Source organism: Cryptomeria japonica, chromosome 2 (assembly GCF_030272615.1).
Source record: "Cryptomeria japonica chromosome 2, Sugi_1.0, whole genome shotgun sequence".
NCBI lineage: Eukaryota > Viridiplantae > Streptophyta > Pinopsida > Cupressales > Cupressaceae > Cryptomeria > Cryptomeria japonica.
The window spans coordinates 220,428,889-220,436,002 of record NC_081406.1 but is presented as its reverse complement, the minus strand read 5'-3'; positions in this window follow the sequence as shown (position 1 = coordinate 220,436,002).

Below are 7,114 nucleotides of genomic sequence, written 5' to 3'. Positions count from 1 at the left end.
AAATTTAAGTTGTTCTTCAAGGAGAAAGTACAAAAGGAGGTCTATCCCTCTCATTTTGATATATCTAAAAAATTAATCACACATCTATCAAGAAATTAATCATTAAAGTTCAAGTGAGCAAGCAATTAGTCTTCTTTAAAGCATTGGAGTTGACATTCATTTTCTATGTCATTGAAGGCTTCATGAAACCCTAATTCTATTTGGATATAAAAAAAACTTCACAAGGAGGTATAGAGTTTGTGTTTTAGTCATTATTCAACATGTCCCTCGAAAGTGTAAGACCAAGTACTGCGCTACGATCCTCAGAATTGGCTTTATTTAAATTGAAAAATTTGCGAAGGAGCACAAAAACCACCATCTCAGTCCCGACAAATCAGGAGCTCTTTCTGGGAACAGGTCTGAATACTCTTACAATTCTTAGATCTAGGTTCATGGATCGATCCGACAACTATACGTTACTATTCATGCATTTTTACATCAATTTCAACACATTTACCCTAATTTCGGCATTTTCACAATTCAACTTAAGAGAGGGCAATCCAATTTCAACTCCAGTAAATCCAATTGAATTATTAGGCCTTATCCTTGTTGGTTTGTGGCTAGACCCATTGGATTTACTCCCTTATTTTAATGTAATGGTATTTAAGTTTAAATATTAATGGTTTTCATATAAATTCTAATTGTTGAATACCTAATTTTTCACCATTACAAATATATCCAAAATTAGTGTGACATCCATCTCAAACATATTTACCATCCTCAACACATTAAAAAATTATGATTCAACATTTTGAAAGGGTGTGGGCATCATCCCTCTGCATTACAACTACTAACTTTGAGTTTCTAGGGTTTGAATATAAAAATTTATTGGTTGGTTGTAGGCTAAATGCTACTTGATTACACAACTAGGAGCATCATATATTCTAGTAGTAGTTGTAAGAGTAACAAAGGATATGGCAGAAAAGTATAATTAAATGTTGCATTTACATTAAATTCCTAGAGTTTCTCCAATTTCATTTGTCACCTATACGCACTCATTCACAACCTAGATCCACATATGTCAATGAAACACTAGGTCTATATTTCCCTAATACAAGTTATTATCTAGATTTTCCAACTATCAAGGTAGTATTGTAACTCTAATCCTACTATGTAAGTGTAGTGCATATTTGTATACCCTAACACCAATCCACAATATTATATAGATAGGAGTCCCTATTAAAATATTGTTCTCTTTTATCACTAAGATACCCCTTTTCAACTTAAGCTAAAAAAAATTATATCTCTGAGTAAATTTAAACAGATTATTCATTATTTCCATCTTGAATTTTATACCAAACAAATAATTATCTAATTAGAAACTAAAATCTATATGAGTTATTAATAATAAATTAATAGGAATGGAAAAAAATGTTGTGTGTGTAGAAGAATTAAAAAATATTAAAATACCAAATCAAATTGGTAATCAAGTGGAGATGGAACAAGGGTTTCAGGATGGATGTAGGACGGTTTCGATGGGTTTCTTAGCTGGTGTTGGTTTTCCCTAGGGTCAACTAGGAGCTGGCACCTCTACTTCAGCTGGCAGAGCAGACAAGCTGTGGGAGGATGACTCTGAAGATGTTGTGAACCCAAAAAATAGGGTTTTAGGTGGACTTGGGAGATGGGACCCCTAATGTGGGATTAAATGTAAATAATCCCTATGGCAATGATGATTCATGCAGTCCTCATTATGATCAACCGATCATGGGAGCTACGAAGTGTGATTTTCTTACGAGTGTCGTGGGTAATTTCTAGGCTTCCCTGTTTGGAGTCAAACCGACAACAAAGTCTTGCTTCCCTCATGTGTCAGTAATCTCAGGTAAGAATAGTGGGAAGTTAGCTATTTTGACTCCATATCAAGTGATTGACCATAACATGTCTATGATGAAGCTATCTTCTATTGGTTAGTTTTTTGAGACCCAACATTGATCTTGTTAGGGTTTTTGTTAGCAAAAGATGGAAGCTCAAAGGACAAGTTGAAGTTTCTGCTCTTTCAAGAGATTTTTTCTCTTTTTATTTCTCTTGTGTTGAGGATATTCTTGCTATTCTTTGTTGGGGTCCATGGGAGATCTTATCTTACCCTAAAAAGGTGGACTCCCAATATGGATATGGCTAATGCTTTCTTTGAAGTTGTGTCAATGTGGGTTAGGCTTCCGAGGCTTCCATTGGAAAACTGGTATGAAGATATCTTTAAGGGTATTGTTGGAGGTTTTGGTGAACTTCTGTCAAGATATTCAATGACCATGGCTAGGAAAAGAATGGTGTATGCTCGCTTATGTGTGGGGATCATTCAATCCAAGGATCTTCTTACCTCAATTGAACTTTTTTCTAAGTTGTGGTCACTTGTCAAGATTATTGAATATGAATCGCTACCTTTTATCTAATTTGTGTGTAAAAATGTTGGATATTAGGTGAAGAAATGCCCTTAGAACAGTAAAAAAGATGCACCCAAAACTCATGGCTCTAGGGTTTGGAAGCCTAAGTCTAAGGTGGTTGAGAAGAAGACTTACTCCAATGAGATTGTGTAGGAGGTGACTTACCCTCAGATGGGGGTTTCTAAGCAAGTTATAGCTAATAGTAGTTTGAAGGGCGACTCCATAGAGAAGGACCAAGCTATGATTTCTCCTCAGGATGACGCTCTTGAGAAGGATAAGGATGATAATATAAGTGACTCTATAGAGAAAGACCAGGGTGTAATTTTTTCTTAGGAAGATGCTCCTAAGCAGGTTAGGGATGACAATAAGATTGACAGTGATGCAATGGAGAAGAGGGAAGATTCTAAGGATGGAGAGATAATCATTTCCATTGATTCAGGATCATGTTATATCTCTCAAAATAGTAGAAGGTTGGATTTTGACGCTAAGGAGAATGTCCCCATTTGTACCTTTAAGGATCGTCAATCTTCTCTTATTCAGGGCTCATCTTTTACTAGTCTGGATCTGGGGTTCTTGAATGCTCAGAACTCAAATTGTACTATCTTAGGTTCTAATCATAATATTATCATACCAGAAATAGTGCAATCTCCAAAGGATGAACATGGTAGATTTGAGAAAGACAATGTTAGCCTTGAAGAGATTGAGTTTGATGAAGATATGTCCTACAGAAAAGTGGAAAAGAAGAAGAAGAAGAAGAAAAATCAGCAAAATCTTGGATTTGGTGTTGCAACTCTCAATAGGTTAAAAGAAAACCATGGGCCTCTTCAATGTGCGGGTTGTAGATTTAACAAGTGGCAAAGAGAACAGGAATGCTTGCAAAAAATTTCTGATCCATCGCATAAGACAATCCATTAAAGTCTTTTTAACTCTCCTGGTAAGAAATGAAAACCATTTCTTGGAACATTAGGGGGTTTAACAGTTTCCAAAAACAAGATATAGTTTAGAATTTTTCTAGGGATCATAGGCTAGACATTCTTCTCATTCAAGATGCCTAAGGATAGGGTTGAAAAGCTTAAGTTTTTTAAGTTCTGTGAATCTCAAGGAAGTGGCTCTGATTGAGCTTCAGGGGGTGTTGTTACAATTTGAAATTTTCATTTTATTTAAGGTATGCCTCTTTGTGATGATGGTAACCATGTTTCCCCTCTATTTAATCATAAGTTAGAGATAGTTTTCCTTTGATTTTATCTAATGTCTATGTGCCAAATAATAAGGTTTCTAGAAGGATATTTTGGGCGAGTCTTTCTTCTTTTCGAAGAAGCTACTCTAATACTCCTTGGCTTATTATGGGGGATTTTAATACTCCTCTTCAAGAGTCTTAAAAGTTTGGAGGATCCCAACTCCAAATGGAAAACAAACAAGGTTTGGCGGACTTCAGTGTTTATTAGTCTCTCATTGATTTAGATCTTTCTAGAGCTACTTATACCTGGACTAATAGAAGGGTGGGGAATGAGATTATACAAGTCATATTGAATTGCTCCATTATTTTTATAGACTAGTTGCATCTTTATTAATGTTCCTTAAAAGAAATATTCGGAGTTGGACCCTATAATTTTCTTATAAGTTTTATAGCCAAGCCTAAAGGAGGCAGAAGAAAGTTCCCTTTTAGGTTTGAAAAAATGTGGCTTTCTCATCCCAGCTTGGAGAGTTGTGTGAAAAAATGGTGGGATGTGAAAATAGATAGTACTACACTTTTTTCATGTGGCCAAAAAACTCAGAATTGTGAAGGAGAGGGTTAGAAAATGGAATAAGTAGATATTTGGAGACATCTTTATGATGAAATTGACCCTTCAGGTGGATCTCAACTTAATCAAAGAAAAAATCCAAAGAGAAGGCTATGTTGGTGATACTTTTTCTAGAGAGAGTGACATTCTTTCGAAGTACCACAACATTATTTCAAGAGAGGAAACTCTATGGAGGTAGAGGTCGAGATCTTTGTGGCTTAATGCTAGAGACAAAAATATTAGATTTTTTCACATCACTACTCTGAAACATAGTGCTACTAACAAAATTGACCACATTGTTAGTAATGGTATTAAGTTGGAGCGAGAAGATAGGATTAGTGAAGCGTTTGTTGAATTTTTTCAGAAGATTCTCAAGGCTGATCCTAAGCTACATCTAGAAGCCCAAAATTCTTTGGAGAAGTCCATTCCTAGGGTGTTGTCTATGGATTAGAACAAAATGTTAGCTGCTATCCCCTCGATGGAGGAAATTAAGATTGTTGTCTTCTCCTTTGATGGTAATAAATCTCCCAACCTAGATGGATTTCCAATGTTTTTCTTTTAGACTGTTTGGGATATTGTTAAGAGCAATCTTTCTAGTGATGTCAAAGAATTATTTGGATCCAGGTCGTTACTTAAGGAGCTTAATGCCACTTTTATTGTCCTCATTCCAGAAAGGCAGGGGGCTAATTCTTTGGATTCTTTTTGGCCTATCAGCCTATGCAACTCCTTTTATAAAATCATCTCCAAGGTATTGATTTCTAGGCTGCTAAAAAGGGCATTCCCAAAGAGAATCCTTATTGCTTTTGTCTTTTCTAGTAAAACTATTTGTCTCATTTGGTAGCTTATCTCCATAGTTTCCATGGCGGTCATTGTCAATGGTTCGCCTTCCAATAAATTCAAAACTTCTTGGGGATTAAGGAAGGGAAATCCTATATCTCCCATCTTTTTTACTATCATTATGGAGAGTTTGCGAAGGTTTATTCAAAAATAAGTTATGTATGGACATCTAAGAGGTTTGAAACCTTCTTCAGCTAGCTTGATTTTCTCTCATCAACAATTTGTTGATGACACTATTATGATGGGGAGTTGGTTTGTTGGTGAAGTTAGAGTTTTGAAGTCAACTTTAAATCTTTATGAAAGAGCTTCGGGGAAGATGGTTAACACAGCCAAAAGCTCCATTTCATTCTTTAACACTCTTGAGGCGAGATAAAAGAAGATTGCTAACATTATTGGATGTTCGGTTGAGGTGCTCCCCTCCACTTATCTGGGTCTTCCTCTACGGTCTAAGTCATATGATTCCTTCTAACTTTTTCTAATTGATCATTTTAACAGGAAGTTTGCTAGGTGGAAGGGTGCTCTCTTAAGTTAGGCTGGTAAAGTCCAACTTTTAAAGTCCACTCTTCAAAATCTACCTGTGTATGCCCTTAGTCTTTTCAAGATCCCTTCAAAGTATGCTGAGGTGATTGAGAAAATTCAAAGAAGATTTATGGGGTTGGGAGTGGAGGATTGGAATATAATTCCTTTGGTGGCATGGGAGAATATTTGTAGACCAAGGAAACAAGGCATATTGGGGCTTAGAAGAATCAAATCTCTTAACTCTGCTCTCCTTGCTCAACAAATCTAGAGAATTTATGCCATCAAGCAAGAATGGAATTCCTTGTGGCACAAAAAGTATCTATTTAACACACAATTTTTCTGAGGATTTCCTCAAATCTCCTCAACTCCCTACGGGTTCTCATGTTTGGACTAATATCACTAAAGTCATGGATGTTGCTCTTAGTGGATCCTGTTGGAAGCTGGGGAATGGATGAAGCATCCTTTTTTGGGATGATTGTTGGATTGGTAAAACCCTATTGGCGTTTGACCTTGTGTTTGGAACTTTTAGAGATGTGTGTATTGCCTCGTTTGGTCTGAAGGTGGTGGATTACTGAGCTGAACGAAATTGGGTGGATCTTACTATGATTAGTCCTACCCTTGGGCCGCTGCAATCTACTTTGAATTCCTTTACTTTGGGGAATCTTAACATTGATGATGCACTGATATGGTGGTCTTCTTCAAGTGGTAAATTTTATGTTGCTTTGTTTGCTTGGCATTCAGATCCTCATGTCTCCTAGTATTCCATAATTTGGTTTAAATTGTTGATCCCAAAAATCAATATATTTTTTGGCTCCTTTTTCTAAATAGAATCTTGACAATAGATAACCTCTATAAAAGGGGTTTTTATTTACCTAACATATGCTATCTTTTCTTGGAGAAATTTGAGTCTGTTGATCATCCCTTTTTGCATTTCTTTTTTATGAGTTACATATGGAGTCAAGTGTTCTAGTGATGGGATCTTTGTTGGGTCTTCCCTAGTTTGGTTAAAAAGCTCATTTCTCAATGGAAGGTGCCTACTAAGAATCATTATTAATAGACTTTGTGGTCCTTTGTGTTTCCCCATGTTGCATGGGACATATGGAAGGAGCGCAATAATCATATTTTCAGAGAAGCTTATCTCCATCTGGATGTTGTTTTCAGGAAAATTAAGGGGGCCATCCATGAAAATCTTTCTATTCTTTGTCCCAGATCGAGCTCCCAAAGTAGTGCGGCTTGAAATGATTACGAGCTTAAGGTTGCAAGGACCTAGGGAATTCTTATTGATGTCCCCATTCATTTAAAGCCCAACGAAAAAATAGAAATCACCAAGAGTGGAGAAGACCTCCTCAGGGTTGGGCCATTAACTTTGATGACGCAAGAAAGGGTAACCCAGGGCTGACAGGGTGTGGGGGAGTGTTGCAAGATCATAATGGCAATATTATTTCAGCGGTGGCGCTCCCCTTGGGAATTTAGACTAACCACCTTGCTAAAGCCATAGGAGCTTATCAAGGTCTTAACCTAGCCAGAAAAAACAAATGTAAGTATGTGTGGGTGGAAGGTACT